At 36.0% G+C, this 16668-nt stretch overlaps 1 protein-coding gene across 12 annotated transcripts in view; it reads left to right on the top strand.

The window, feature by feature from the left end:
* Positions 1 to 16668, top strand: part of CHRM3 (cholinergic receptor muscarinic 3) — a 453733-nt gene that overhangs the window by 37524 nt on the left and 399541 nt on the right. Inside the window, exon 1 of one of the 12 annotated variants that reach the window (XM_070263181.1) lies at positions 1741 to 1839. The exons of the other annotated variants lie outside the window; for them this stretch is intronic. The gene's annotated coding sequence lies outside the window, so the exon portion shown is untranslated. Of the gene's footprint in view, positions 1 to 1740; positions 1840 to 16668 lie in introns of those variants that run through there. 12 annotated transcript variants of the gene reach the window in all.

Here is a 16668-nt window from a genome sequence, read left to right as displayed (position 1 = left end):
GCCTTGTTTGTCTAACTAATTCCTCTTTCCTAACTTAAGATAAACATCATCCTTTCTTGGATATTTCCGAAGACACATCATCTATATAGAAGTAGAGTTACTATGCTGTCCTCTGTTTTCCAAGAACATTTTGTGCATGCCTCCTATAATTTACCACTTAACACATGTTTGTATGATAATCTTGTTTTTTCCTCAGATATAATGACTGCCTTGAGATTGGGAACTGTGTCTTATTTACTACTCTCTTCTCAGTAATGGGCATATTCAGTTCAATTCAACAGATATTTGTTGAGCACCTACTGTGTGCTAGGCTCTAAATACTTGCAACACATCAATGAACAGAACAGACAAAAATCCCTGCATATGTGAATTTGTATTCTAGCATATAATATTTGCTTGGTATTGAGAGAGAAAGAGGGAAGGTGGAGAGAGAGAAGACAGAGAAAGAAGGAAGGAAAGAGAGAAGGAGGGGAGGAAGCATACATTGAGATTGACTTTTGGGATTCTAATTGCTTTGAAAGGAAATGATAATGGGTATTTTGATTAGGAATTTGAAATTTCCAAACATCAGTCTGTAGGAAGGGAAGCAGACCTCTTGAGAGTTTTTCCTTCTCATACTGTCTGTTGCTTTAGGACCTTATGATAGGACTCAGCTGCCTGTCGATGGCAGCATTCTTCCCATTTCTTTCCTAGGAATAAATGTTTCATACAATTTGGAGTAAAGGAAAATATATGAATAGTTGCCTAATTATTTTTTTTAGAAATAAAAAAAAACTAGTGAAGAATGCTCAGTGCTTTTAAGGATGCAATAAAAATTTTTGCCACTCTTGCTGGTGGGGTTGCCTCTTGGAATTATCCCAAGGAAACACTGAGTGAATAAGTGGATGAATGTTTGTACCTGCAGCTTTCCTGCAAATCAATTTCTGAGGTAGGCTAGGCATTTGGAAGTTTCATATTTATTTTTGCTAAGTGTCCATACTTTAAAACATGTACTCAGTGTTCTCAAGCTTTACAGATAATGTCGAGAGGTAGTGAATTCCACTATGTTTATATTGTGCCTAGATTTAATTTTGAACTCAAATGGACCTTTTATTTTCCTGGAAAGCACTTTATACCATTTTTTCCATACATTTCCATAGTGTGATATTTTGCACTGCTAGAGCTTTATATAAGGTATTGTTAGGAGGATCACATTTCTCTTTTGAGAATTAAAGTCGTGGTAGTTTTTGAAAATAATTTTGAAAGGTGTTGTAAATAATGATCATATGAGACAAATTTTATAAATGAATCTGTGTATGCATGTGTATGTGTGTGTGTGTGTGTGTGCAAGCGCGTGCATGAGCTCATGGGCACGTGAGAAAGAGAGGGAGAGAAATCTTGGCTGTTGAGCTTAGTATTTTAAAAGGCAGTAAGACTGGTTTGGGAGAGTCTTCCTGAAGTTTTCCAGCAGATTGTAAGCACATTAATTTAAAAGTACCACTTTTGGCCAGTCAAGGCGTTTCTGAACTGGCGAGTCTGAGGGACACAAGCCGCTAGGAATTTGGAGGTCTTTGTGTGCAGTTGGTCCTCAGCGTCCTGGAGCAGGGGCTGCAGGATGTGTACCTGCTTTCCTCACGGTAAACAGAGCTGCATGTCCTGGGCTGCTCTCACTAGACCATTATGAAATGAGTGGGCAGGTTGTTCCTGCCCTTAGCATTTTAATGTGGGCAGCCCAGCGGTGTGTGCAATCCGGAGATAACACAGCTTTATTTGTTCCTTTGAATCTACTGTTGTACTTGTTCATCTATCTCACCAACCTGTCAGACCAGCCAGCGGATAGTTACTTGCCTTGTTTTGATTGTAAGTTGGAAAGCTTTATAAATTTCTCTCACATTCACTAATCATGTCAGATGCTTTTTCTGTCTGGTGTTTCTTATAACCTTCTACCTTCAAGTGCTTCCCATTGGGAAACCTCAAAGTAATAGTTGCATTTTCTTCTAGAGCAAGGATATTAATTTTAGTAGCCATGTGAGGCTTTATCTTTATGCCTTGTTCTTTTCCCCAGCGTCTTTTCCTGATAAAACTCTGACTTGAGTGTTGCTGTTATTCCACCTTTATTGGGAGTTATGCTTTCACCTCCCACTTTTTGTTTGATCTTTTCATTAAGGATGCCCTAATGAAGTGACCTATCATGGGATTTCCAAGTCCAGACCAGAACATGAATGGCTCACCAGGCACAACATATCACACACAGGAACTCTTTTTTAAAAAATGAATGGCTCACACACTTTACAATCTAGTGGGTAATTACAATTTTTATTTCTGTTTCAGTTAAATAATTCTTGATGGCTTGGTCGTGCTTCTTTCAGAACTTTGAAATTACACCGTCTGCTCTGGGACAGTGTCTGCTCCCTCTAGTGGTCTTGGGGAGCTCGGGGATTATGGTGGCATGAAAAGCTTTTCTTATGGGACCCGTGCACACCTTTGAAGTGGTGGAAAATGAAAAATGACAAAATAGAAATGAGAGTCCAAAAGGTTCACTGGAATAACTGAGGGAATCTGAGACTGAAATCTGAAACCAGAGACCATTGATAGGATTTTTTAGCTGGCACAAAAAGAGCCAAAGCATTTTATCTATTCAAGATAAAAACTAGAAGGATTTTTGAATTATCCTTGCAAATTTCTAAGGCCTTATGATATTCTTAATGCTTTGCCTGCTGAGTAACTATGATCTTCACTGGGGTATTGGAAGAAGGGAATGGAGGAATCTCATGGTGAAGGTCACATAGAGTAGAAACGGCAGATACAATCGAAGATCTTAAAGCTCGTTAAGGACTTCTTGCTCACTGCATTTCTCCTTCAGCCATAAGCACATTACATTTTAAAATAAAACATGCTAAAACTCTCACATAAACCATCTTTCACGATATTATATTTTAGGTACACTTACATTTATTTCCACCCCAGGTTGTTTTATTAGTAGTTAAGAAAGATTTACTCTCTCAAACCATAGCTAAAGTCTTGAGATGTAAAACTTACATAAGTTATTTATAAATAGTGCTGATTTTTGACGCACAAACACACACAGACATATTCAGGTAAAGCTAACTCTGAGTGTGATTTCAAACTCATATCCAACTGAAAATGGAGTTGCTCTTTATAAACGTACCAATAAAGAACAAGATTCTATTTTGATTTGCTCAAGCTAGGCAGGGCATTATGCTGCTTTATCTTGGCCTGTTGACCCTTATGGAATCTATTTCTATATTTTACTTTGATACACCAAAGCTTGTTGTATAATCTCCTTTTTGTTGATCATTTGCATGACATGGAGTCATGGTGAACCTGTGGTCACTATGAACTTGATAGAACTGTTGTGTCAGTCACAACAGTGACTCAGTATTTGAGATTCAAGAAGGTTTCCTGAGCTACAAAAGCTTTAAAAGACCTATGTGTTGGAAGAGATAATTTTTACTTTCATGAATTTAGGAATATCTTCTAGAACATTGCGGCTTTCTGATTAAGTGTGCAATCTAAGAAAAAATAGCTATTTTACAGTATACTATTTGTTAGTAGTCATGTGCTTCTAAAACCTATTCCAGAAGTCTGATATTACATATGGAAAAGGTTGCCCAAGTGTGCACCAGTCATCAAAGAACAGAAAACCAAAGTAACTTAGGGACTCTGGAAACAAAAAAATGTTTCATATAGAATCAAAGTACAACCCCAGTTGTAATGAACATAATGGTTCCCCTCCTAAGTAGTTGTATAAGTCGAGCCTAGCTTCACAGCCAGTTTCTTAAATACTTGCAGCAGCATCTTCTCTTGGCATGCTTAGTGTGAAAATTTACAGGCTCAGAGAAGTTAATGGCAGTTACTGAAAAGGCAAATTGCCCTGGATAGACCAGCAGTTCCACTGAAGGCCGCTCTATAATGGTTAGTGAAAGTACAATTTGGAAAGGGGCTCCTTGGGTTTGTGTTGGATTGGAACACCTGGGTTATCCTGGGTCGTCAGGTCAAGATAGTGGCTGTCTTCTGAGATCTAAATGGCTCTGCTGACATTAATAATAATAACAAGAACACTTCAAAGCTTTTATACTTAGTTACTAATGGGAAAAGGTAAAGATTGCTGAGGAAGGAAAAGTAATATTAGCATCTGTGGTACTTCTGAGGGCAATAGCTGATGGGGGGCTGGGGTCAGTGCTTTGACGCTAGTAAGTGGTGGCAGGACACTGGACTCCTGGAAGTTTGTAAGGACAATGAAAGGGGAAAACTGAAATAGGGTACAAAAAGGATAGGAGAGATCATGTTGGAAAATTTCTAATTAAAAATAGGGCCAGCCCTGGTGGCCTAGTGGTTAAGCTCGGCATGCTCCACTTTGGCAGCCCAGGTTCAGTTCCCACGCACAGACCTACACCACTGTCAGTGGTCATGTGGTAGTGATGGATCATCTACACAAAAAGAGGAAGATTGGCAACAGATGTTAGTTCAGGGCAAATCTTCCTTAGCAAAAGAAACAAATAAGTAAATAAAAAGTACAAATTATTAAAACTCCTTTAGACTTAGGCCTCAGTGGCTTATTATGATCTAATATGGTCATTTCAATATCATTATGCTGGGGTCTTTGCACCTGAATGGTGTAGACTGGGCATGTCTAGGACACAGAGTGAGGCTGTCAGTACAGAGAAGGTTCAGTAGGGAGCAAAAGGCAGCCATTGTGCCTTTAACTAGGGCATGGCATCAGCCTACTAGATTTTGGGAAATAATGTGCAAGGAGTTGATATCCGAAAGTTTAAAAGGCCTCGCTACAGGGCTAGGAAGCTGGTAGGTTTGGACATGAGTGAAAGGGTAGAAGGTAGTTCTTGAAAGTGAGTCACAAAGAAAAGAGAAAAGAGGACAGGAGACCAGAAAGTCCAACTAGGAGACTGAGCTGCTGGTCTTGGACAATGAGTGTATCCTGTTTAGAAGAAATACTAGCTTTAAGGGAAAGGCTCACTCTACATGTGGGTGTTAAGTTTTTCCAACTTGCGGGTTAAAGGACTATAAGACATATCATTAAAGGGATGTTTAGTTCTACCTTTCTTAGTGAAAATATTCCTATCTCATTGTCCATATCAATATTTGTTGAATGTATTATTTTTTGCCAGAGAACAGGTCTCAGTGCTCTGTTGTTCTTCAGCCAGTTAACAAATGTGTCCTTTATAATAGCACTAAAATGACACAAGCCCGAAATTGTACCTAATTAAATAATTTCTTAATCCTTGCCTGGAGCCCTGTAATATTAGCTCAGACATCTTGATGGTTAAACTCCATAAACAGCTCAGCATCCCCTGGGTGACTGAATTTGCATTTACTCTTTGTTTGTAAGGCAGACATTACTCTGGGTGGTGTTTGTCTTTTGATGGCTTAGTACTCTTAGTGTTGACAGCTAAATGCATGAACCAGCAGACTGAGGACAAAAATGGAAAAATAAGCAAAAATAAATTCTCCTGATCGTGATTATTAACTAGTGGAAGAGTTTATAAAGTTTCCCCAAATTATTGGTTATTATTTTAAGCATGTATCATCGTTTGCTGATGAATAGATCTGAAATGGAAACAAAATGTGAAAGAACATTTATAATTGGAAAAATTATTAGAGCCGTTGCTTCCTGGCTGAGTTAAGCAAAAGTAAGATGAAACAAAAAAGCAAACAAAAGCACAGTCATTACCTAAATCGGAGCTAGTTTCCATGCTTTTCTGTGTAAGCATTCTAAGTAAATTCTTAAATACTTGAACCTTTCATCAATATCTACTAAGATATTTTGAAATCTCTTGTCCCTATAAAAAGTGAGAAGGGTGAGTTGACATGTCTATTGCTTCATTTTTTATTCTGAGCTTCCAGTATTTCTCTACAGTTGAGCAGAATTCAGCCTACAAGTGGAGGGTGCAAGAATTAGCAGCATTATAGTTGGACACATCAGTCTGCAAACCATAGACTGGCCTTGTTCCAATGTTGGAGAGAGGGGTGGACATGAAGTGGACCATTCAAGCCAACTGTCAGCACATTTTGGAAAGGTCCATAGACAATGTAAATGTGAAGTTGTTTGTGACCTGTGATAAAATAAAGCAATGCAGATCCTGTCAAAGCAATCCCTGGGAGAGACTAGGAAAGGCTTTCCCGGGTTATTAAAGCTTTTGCTTATTTTTTCTAGTTGTAACTAATAATTTTAAATAAAACTAAATTCTTCTTCAAATCTTACCATGACCAATTTGTTTATAAAGCTGTTTGTGTGTGTCAGAATCCATACACTTCTTACTAGCTGAACTGTTGCCTCATGTTACCATGCACAGATGAAGAATCTTAAAATCTTTGATAACAAATAAACATTTAAGAGAAATTAAGATAAAACTTCAAATATGTCATTTATGTTTTTAGCATCTGATGCTATTTGAATTTCATTGTCTACCTAGAAAAGAGACAGCCTCTATCTTAATTTTCAAAGTGTACATAATTGCATGCTTTCTCAAATGTTTCCTTTCAAATAGTGGGGTCGATATCAAGTTGTCTCAGATTGTTTGTCATTTCATATTAACGGCAGATTAAGTACGTTAGTTCTTGATGCGTACATACATAGAGACAACTGTGTTTTCTTTTTGTGTTCCTGAGGTTAATAAATTTTTCAGGTTGAGAGATACGGACTGTCTCTGGAAATAGATGTGTTTGGGCAAGAACTGGCTGCATGTGTTTACCTTGCCAGTGGTCATTTGAGCATGAATGGAGAATGAGGATCAGACCCTTTGAGGTGGCTCTGAGAGAGCATGTTCTCACTTTTTTTTTCATTCTGATTAGAAAAGAAGAAAAAGAAAAATATAAGCAGGGAATTTTAAAAAGTTGATTGAACTTGTGACATAGGTTTTACTTTTTTTACTTTTGAATTTAGAAGGGGCTTAAAAATGACAGAGACTTAAACTTTCTCACATGGTCAACAGACATGGCAAGAGAAGGTCAGAATACTCATTCTGTACTTAGAATCTGTGTAGTTTCTTTTCTGGTGCATTCTCTGTGCTGGTTGCCTTTCTCTCCCCGCTGGTGGACGTGTTAGTTGTTAATATGCACAAGTTCTTGGGCTACATTTTAATCAAGTCCGAGGTTTTAAAACTGTATTTGCAAATAAGAAAAAAGTATCAATTTTAATAGATCCACCTATCTTTAACAGTTTCATTTGATTGTGCAAAGTATTAGTGCTTGATGGTTTTATGTGTTTAATTTATTGTGAGATAACAAAGCTTATTTTATTCTATTTAATAGTGAATTGCAAAAGTCTGAGGTAATTGTTCTCACTTATAAAAATATTTGAAGTGAATTTACAGTATGTTTCTCCTCCCATATGTGACTTGCAGTTTTTGGTGTTCATAGAGGATGAAAGTCATTTATGGAAAAGTCGTGTATTTGAGGAATAATCTGATGATTGTATAACTTGTCATGACTCATATAGTCTCCTAATATGGTATTAAAGTGAATAATTCTTACTGAAGTCTTCTGCAGTTTACCGAGGAAAGCTTCTTCTTGTAGTGTTATGAATATAAAATTGACATCAGTTTTTTCTAAACAAATAATTACAAGAACATGAAATCTGGAAAAAATTGCCAATAAACCACACTTATGTAAGCACAAATGAAGCTGGAATTGCAAAGATCACATCAAAGTGTCTGTGAAGAAAAACTGCTGCTAGGATAAGATTTTTCCGGCTGTTTAAGGTGATTGTGACATTGAAAGCTGTATATAATAAATCCAGAGTATTTTGTCGAAAGTACTTGCTTTAATGAAGAGTATGAAGAAATGCTTAGGAAGTGAAAATGTGAAGAAAAATATTTTTTTTCCTTTGAGCATTAGTCAGTATAATATTTTGACTCATCAAAGACTAGATATACCTAAAATTGGTTGACTGAGACTTCAGTCATCACAGAGAATTTGAGAGTAAAAGAAGATTCAATTAAATATTTGTTGAGACCTTCCTTTTCTCCTGATTGTATTGCTTGAGCTCTTTTGTGAAAAATATGTGTTTCATATTTTATGGCTTTCAAAATCCTTCCACGTTTATTGTGTTATGTAATGCCTACCAAAAAAATAGCTTATGAGGCATTTGGTTTTAATAATTACGATCGTGACCTTTGAGTGCTAAGCGCCAAGCATCACGCCAGCATGTCGTATGTTTTTTCCAGTTCTTATGAGAACCCTTCAGCTTAGTTATTAGTGTCCTGCTTTGCTGATGAGTAAGAAGCCTTAGGCTGGTTGTAGGTCTTCCCTCAAGAGTCACAGAATTTGTATGTACCAGAGAAAATATGAAAGCCCATTATATTTTATTCCACCTGGCTTCTCTCTTTATATTTTAAATTGCTTTCTCTTTTTAAAAAAAGGAGAAAATAAGGTCTAAAAGAGTTAAATAACACACACACACAGACACACATTCTTCTACTGGGTACGACGAATCTCGCAAAGATAAACAAGGGATTTTACAATATAATAGGAGAGACAGACATTTCATACACAACTGTAATAAAAAGAATGTTTTGAATAAATTGAGAAGTATATAAAATGCTAGGGATTTATACAAGAGGAAGCAATTAATTTGTGCTGAGGGAACAAGAAAGACTTCACTAGAGGCCCTGCCAGATAAGCTGAGATCTGAAAGCGGGTGGAACATTGTCAAGGAGAGAAGTCAAGTGTGAGGGATAGAGAAGGATGGAGAGATGGAAGACTGGGAAGGCAGGCTGGAATTAGATCATGGAAGAGCTGGAATGTCATGCTAAAAAGTATGTGTTCAATTCAGTTGATCCCACAGAATTTGGGGGAAAAAATCAACTGGATAATATAATTAGAATTATGACTCTGACAAAAGAATTTCACGTCTTAGATGAAGAAAAATACAAATCAAATGGAAGAGAGAATGTTGCATACATATTTCGCAGTGGCCTAGAGGGGTGGCATGAATTGCTAGAGTGGAATTGGAGAGGAAGGAGAGCCTTTTGAAGGTGGAAGGATTGGATTGGTTGATTATTTGCTTGATGATTATTTACTTGTGGGGGCAGATGGAAAAAGAAAGAGCAAGAACAGTACTGAGGTCTCTGGCATCATTAATGACAGAAAGGTTAGAAGGTTTCAGAGGTTTAGGGTAAGAGATGATTGTTTTGTCTTGTTCTGTGGACCAGTGGATTTGGCAATGGGGAGACGATTGACATTGGAGGTAGTATCTTAATGAATGGTACTTCAATTATAATGTTGAAGAATAAGTGAAAGTCGGGGAATTGAACCATATAGATATGAAATAAAATTCTTTCCCAGAAACTTGTCTAGTTTGGCAGAGGAGAAAGAATGAATTCATGGGTGATGCTCGCTGGTCTAATAATAATGATGTTGTTGATAATAGCTAAGAGTTATGGAGCTCTTCCAGGTGCCAGGCATTGCCCTAAGTAATTTCCCATTCACTCCTCATAGCACTCTTGTGAAGGAAATTGTATTATTATTATCTTTCTACTGATAAAGGAAAAATGACACAGGCAACTTAATGGAGCGTTATCACTCATGTGACAGACATGTTTCAAGACTAAGGCGTCTGGGCACCTGAGGTGAGAAAATGGATTCACAACAGCAGCTGGAATGGATAGAGGATGTGATCAATGTTTTGTAGCACTTCACATGCATGTTTATTTCACAATTGCTGGTGGACAGTGCAGCCTTCCTCTAAGACATGGGGTGGAGGTGGAAGTTTGACAATTATTCTCTAATGCCCCATCATTAGAAAAGCAGGCTATCTGAGGTGGATTTCTGACTCTTTCCAAGATTGTTAAATAAGTGCAGCTAAGAATAGAAACTTTAATGCATTAAGGAGTCAATATTTATAAGAGTGATTAGAACAGTGTTTAATCAGAAGTCAAATAACATGAGCCATCATTATTGCCATCATCAGCCATTCATCCATTCATCTGTCCACAGAGCCAGTAAATATGGGGTACTGTTTACTAGGCACTGGGGGATTTGGAGATGAAAGACAGAAAGCCTGCCTTTAAGGAATAGTCCAGGGTGGGAGGAAGGCATAACAGCCAACTGCAGAGGGTACTGATCCATTAAAAAAAAAAAAAAACATTAATTACCAAACATCTTAAGTGGTGTGCACTTTCTAAGCCTTGAAGACAGAGGAAATAACAAAGGCAAATAGAATTGAATTAATTAGTATTTATAAGTTTTATACCAAGTAAAAACTCAAATTATGAGATGATTAAGCTGTGAATATAATTTGTGGCAAAATGAAAAAGGCAAACTGTCGTTAGTATATAATGGTATTAATTAATCTGTTAAGACATTAGTAAGCACTTCATAGATCAATGATCAAGGTATGTGATCAACCATTTACTAAAAAGTAATCAACATATCTAAACAAGAACAAAAACACTACACCTTAAACAGTAATTAGAGAAACTTTTTTCTGTTGTTTTTTGCTGAAGAAGATGTATGCTGAACTAACATCTGTTGCCAGTCTTCCTCTATTTTGTATCTAGGTCTCTGCCACAGCATGGCTGCCAATGAGTGGTGTAGGTCCATGCCCAGAAACCAAACATGGGCTGCTGAAGCAGAGCACACCAAACTTAACCACTAGGCCGTGGGGCCAGTCCCCAGAGAAACTCATTAGCTAACTTTTCCTTTGTAGATTAAATACAAATTTTTAAGCCATTTTCAATGATGTCCGTGTGTGTTGAAATGGGCTAGCTCATGCATTACCAATAACAGTATAAATGGTACAATCCCTTGGAAAAACAACTTAGCAATGTGTAAGTCTATATGGCCTGTTCTACTGAAATACTGTGAAGTATGATGTAAGCAACGTGCATTTTCATTTCAACACTATTTAAAGTAGGAGAAAATTGGAGTAATCTCAGTGTTCATCTAGAAACGGGGAGTGACTAAGGTAAACAATGGTTCTAAGTTGGGACCTTTGATAAGGATGTTGGTAATGTTACTTAACACCACGGAAATTGCCCATATAATAATATTAAATAAATAAAACAGAATACAAAAATTATGTATGTAAAAATATAGGTATTAAGAAAAGAGAGGATATATTTTTTGTTGTATTGGGTACTCAAAGTGGTAGCAGGTTTATAAGCAATTTTTTTTCAGTTTTTCCACATTTTACGGATTTTATTTAATTAGAATCTAATTCATAAGTATGTATGTACATAATTTCATCATCAACTTAAAATTAATTAGCTTCTCAAAATACTTACTAAATGATTTCACTTTGATTTTTCAAAATACCTTGTAAGTTAGGTAGGGCTAGTAGTATATTTTTCTTTTTAGTGATAAAGAATGATTTATGACTGCCCAATATTAAAAATATTATTTTAGAAAAAGTCTTAAGAATCTTTATACAAAATGATGTGAAGGAGAGGATTAAGTAAAAGTAGCTTTTCTAAGTTAGTTGCTATATACAGTTTCTTAGAATATTCCAAGAATTCAGTGAGAGAGAAAGGGAAGGACAGAAGGGAAAATTCTGGAGGAAAAAATGTTGCCTGTACTTTTTTCTTTAAAAGCAACTGAGTGCCAGAAAAACAAAAAAAAATTTACAAATACTTGATACTATAGCAGGAGCTTTTGGTCCAGGTAGGAAAGGAGGGGCTTAAAATTGGAATCAGTTTATTGAGAAGGCATCGTTGGAGTTGACATTATGAATTAAGAGTATTTCTCTTGACGTCTATGCTCTTTTTAGTATCTTCTTGTTTTTTGGCTGGGTTTGGTGTGTATCGTTCAATGCTGGATCCATCCCGGCCACACTACTGGGTGTAAACCCAACCCAGCGCTTTGTTCTTGAAAAAATATGCACTTTAAGTCAGACAGACTTGGATTCCAGTCTGAATTCTGCCATTTCACCATTACAAGGTCGTGGGTGAATTATTCAACATCTTTCAGCCTCAGTGTCCTTTTTAAACTGAATTCAGCGCCTTATAAAGTGATATTCCGGGATTCAATGAAACAACATAGGAAAGGTTTAACAAAGTATCCACTGCATAATTGCTTCAGAAATGTGTCTTTCCTAACGAGCCTGTTGGGGTGTCACTTACTCTGCCCTTTGTTCTGAAAGATGGACGCAATGTTCCTATGTGATTCCCTTTCCAGATCAGTCTCGGAGTTTTAGTCAAATTGTTAACTTTAATTTAAAAATATTATACAGAAAGTGCTTGGTAAATTATTAACATATTAGGTTCTAGCCTAGCATATATTTCATTAGAGGATTTCTCAAATTTAGTGAATTACTTTGCCAAATTACTGAGAAATGACATGATATTTGTTATGAGCTTTGGATAAAGATAATTTTTTAGAACATGAACACTTTATCAAGTTTGTAACGAGTATTGAACCCTATTTTACCTCTTATGAGAAAAATTACCTAAATTGTCTAAAAATTGAAATAAATGTTCCTTTATAAACATTCAAAATGGTATATTAACAGATACCTTTATCATGACTAAAATATTGCTGTTGTTACAAGATAATTTTAAAAGAAGATAGAAGTATTGGTAATAATCATTACCATAAAACATCCAAATAATTTTATTACAGGCAGCTACTTAATTTTTTTTCAGTCTGGTTACAAATCAGCTAACCCATGAAAAAGGATAGTAGAGGGAGGAGCAGATGTGAAAAACAGACCAAAATTCTCCGTGGATCAATATTGGGAATTGAGGGCCATTCCAGTTTTAAAATACTCGGTCTGTGAGTCTTCAGTATCAGCAAGTATAAAGCTGAGGAATATCAGATTCTTTTCAACTAGAAGAAGAACACGGAGCCTTCTATTTGATTTTTAACACAACGGCTCTGTTTATTATAACCGTTTGTTACCATAAAAGTATAAACTGAAAGGTAGCAATGATGGGTGAGTGTAATATCTTACGTTAAATAAACTTGTCCTGTGCGCAGTACATGGAAAGCTCTGTTTACATTACAGTAAGCTGTTTTCTGCTGCATTTACAATTCTGCTGAGCAAATAAATTAAGAGGGCTTATGACAGCTCAATTTACTTTATTTGGTCAGACCCCAAAGACATTATTAGTATAATTTAGCAAATTTAACTCTATTTAAGTATTTAGTAATGCAATATCAACGAAGTCTTTTCTTAAAGGAAAGGATGTTTTAGTCAATCATTTAGAAAAAAGAGCAAAAGAGAATTGTTGGACAAAAATCTGAACAATACAATCCAGCATACATCAGACTCTGAAGGGTGATGAATATAAAGATCATTGTATGAGATTGAGGAGACTTTAAAAATGGAAGGGTGTGTAATGTATATAAAAATAGATTTTCATACTCCTTCTCACAAGCTGATGTAGGTTTTAACTTTGTTTTGGACACAAGGTAAAAGTGGAGGAGTTGGAGGGGGTGGGGGGAATTTGCAGATAGTTCCAAATTCTCTTTTGTATTAAATGGACTAGATGCCACCAAGACAAGAAATTTAGTTAATTACAGTATTTACATAACCAGACTTAATTTTCTCGGCTTTCTGTTACTTAGGCTGAATTGTCACTTTCTGGGGTGTGTGTGTGTGTGTATAACTGTAACACAAACAATCAGAGCAGCAAGGTGCAGGGGAAAGAGACATGGATTTGGAACAAGAAGACCTAAATTCAAGTCCCTGCTCGGCCTTGTATTCAGTAGATGATGATTAAAGCAAAGTAAATTATTGGGGCCTAGTTAAGGCTCTCAAATTCTAACTCAGAATTATATGGGAAATGTGGGTGTCCTAGGCTGGTGAATAATATAGAAACACTTGCAAGTGATACATTTTGTGCCTTTTCAAGACGCTGTTATCTGCATTTCCCTCCAGCTAAATAGATCCTAGTTGTCTTAAGTGTCTCTGCATTTGCACATGCTGTTCCCTTTTTCAAGAACGCTTTTCCCCCTCCTTTTTCACGTGAGTCTTATCATCCTTCTGTGCCCATTTCAAATGCCCCCTCTACACTAAAGCTTTTTCTCCAAGATACTTTTAGTTATCTCTTCTTTTGTTTTAAAAATACTTACTGCTTCTAAAATTAATCTAAGTACATTGCATAAAAATATAGAAATAAAAAGGTGAAAATAAATATCAACCATAATTCCATAGGTAAAGGTAAATATCATTAATGTTTTTGTATATTTTCTTGCAATTTAACTTTATGCAAACCCATTTCCCCCCCCCAAAAAAAAACAAGTAATAACAATGACAAAACTAATTTGGGAACTGATGTGTATATACTTTTATATTCTCTTTTCCACTTAACATTAGATCATGTGCATTTTTTTGTATCTTTATTCTTAGGAAACATAATTTTAATATTTTCATAACAGTCCATCACACACATAGAACATAATTAATCTAATAGTTCCTCTCTTCTTGGCCATCAAAGCTGTTTAGAATATTTTGCCTCTATAAGCAAAGCTTTCTTGTGCACATCCAATACTATTTCTGGAGGACAGATTCCTAGAAAAAGAATTCCTGGGTATGTACATTTTAATACTTTCGAAATATACTGCCAACTCGGCCCCTGGGGAGATTGCATCATTGTGCACTTCTGCCAGCCATATGCAGCAGCACTGGCTATTTTCACTGTGCTCTTCCTGCAAGGGCAGTGCTCATTACACTGTGTGGTAATGATTTCTTTACTTGTTTCTCTCGCCCACTAGACTACAAACTTCTAGGTGGCAGGAGCTCTATCTTACTTAAATGAATCTTAAGATCTAGCGCAGAGCTCACCATGAAAAGTGAGTGCTGAGTTAAATTTTGTAGAATGAATTATACTTTTCCATTTTTTTCCTAATGTATTTGTTATATTTTTCTGTAAATTGTTTCTTAATTTTCAGTGATATTAAAAAATATGAAATATTTCCATTTCTGCTACTTCAGTGAACAAGACTGGGATTTCAATATCTTAGTTTAGGACTGGCTTTGTTCTGGCACGTGACAGCAGATTTCCTCTGCTACAGTGTTAGCTGTGTAGAGAATAAATATGGTCATGAAAAGTGAGTTTGCATTTATTCCACTTTTGATTATGAGTATTTAGAAAATACACTCCATGAAGCTAGCTGTAAAAATATCTTTTAAAAAAAGGTATAGACTTGTTTTGCAAAGCAGACAACAGTTCATCTTTATTTAAAATTTTGAAATTTTGTTTATCATAGTTTTTGCATTAATTTTGATTTCTTGAAATCTTGCATTTTTAATTTATTTTTACATTTATAATTTTTTAATTGAGGTAACATTGGTTTATAACATTATATAAATTTCAAGTGTACATCATTTTATTTCAGTTTCTTTTAGACTACATCTTGTTCACCACCCAAAAGCTAATTACTCTCCATCACTGTCCACATGTTCCTTGTCACTCCTTTTACCCACATCCCCACTCCCTCCCACCCCTCTGCTAACCACCAGTCTAATCTCTGTATCTGTGTGTTTGCTTGTTGTTCTTTTATCTGCCATATATGAGTGAAATCATATAGTGTTTGTCATTCTCCATCTAACTTATTTCACTTAGCATAATATGCTCAAGGTTCATCCATGTTGTTGCAAATGGCAAGATTTCATCTTTTTTATGGCTGAGTAGTATTCTGTTGTGTATATATATAAACATCTTCTTTATCCATTCATCCTTTGATGGGTACTTAGGTTCTTTCCAAGACTTGGCTATTGTAAATAATGCTGCAAGGAACATAGGGTGCAAATATCTTTAAACATTCGTGTTCTCATGCTTTTGGATAAACACTCAGAAGTGGAATAGGTGGATTGTATGGTATTTCTAGTCTTAATTTTTTGAGGAATCTCCATAGTGTCTTCCATGGTGGTTGCAACCTTTTACATTCCCACCAGCAGTGTATGAGTGTTCCTTTTTCTCCACATCCTCTCCAACACTTGTTATTTCTTGTCCTGTTAATTATAGCCATTCTGACAGGAGCGAGGTGATACTTCATTGTAGTTTTCATTTGCATTTCCCTAATAATTAATGACGTTGAACATCTTTCCATGTTCCTGTTGGCCATCTGTATATCTTCTTTGGAAAAATATCTGTTCGTATCCTTTGCCCATTTTTTTAATTGCGTTGTTTTTCTGTTGTTGAGTTCTTTATATATTTTGGATACTAATCCCTTATCAGATATATGATTTGCAAATATCTTCTTCCAGTTTTTAAGTTGTCTTTTCATTTTGTCGATGGTTTCCTTTGCTGTGCAGAAGCTTTTTAATCTGATGTAGTCCCATTTGTTTATTATTTATTTTATTTCCCTTGCCTGGTGAGACATGGTATTCAAAAAGAGGCTGCTAAGATCAATGTCACAGAGTGTACTGCCTATATTTTCTTCCATAAGTTTTATAGTTTCAGGTTTTATGGTCAAGTCTTTAATCACTTTTGAGTTAATTTTTTGTATGGTGTAAGATAATGGTCTACTTTCATCCGTTTGCATATGCCTGTCCAGTTTTCGCAACGCCGTTTATGAAGAGACTTTCCCTTCTCCATTGTGCGTTCTTAGCTCACTTGTTGAAAATTAGCTGTCCATAGATGTGTGGTTTTATTTCTGGGCTTTCTGTTCCATTGATCTGTGTGTCCGTTTTTGTGCCAGGGCCATGCTGTTTTGGTTACTATAGCTCTGTAGTGTATTTTGAAGTCAGGGATTGTGATACCTCCG

Source organism: Equus caballus, chromosome 1 (assembly GCF_041296265.1).
Source record: "Equus caballus isolate H_3958 breed thoroughbred chromosome 1, TB-T2T, whole genome shotgun sequence".
Taxonomy (NCBI): Eukaryota; Metazoa; Chordata; class Mammalia; order Perissodactyla; family Equidae; genus Equus; species Equus caballus.
Note: the sequence above shows the minus strand (reverse complement) of the source record. Positions and strands in the feature narration are given on the sequence as shown.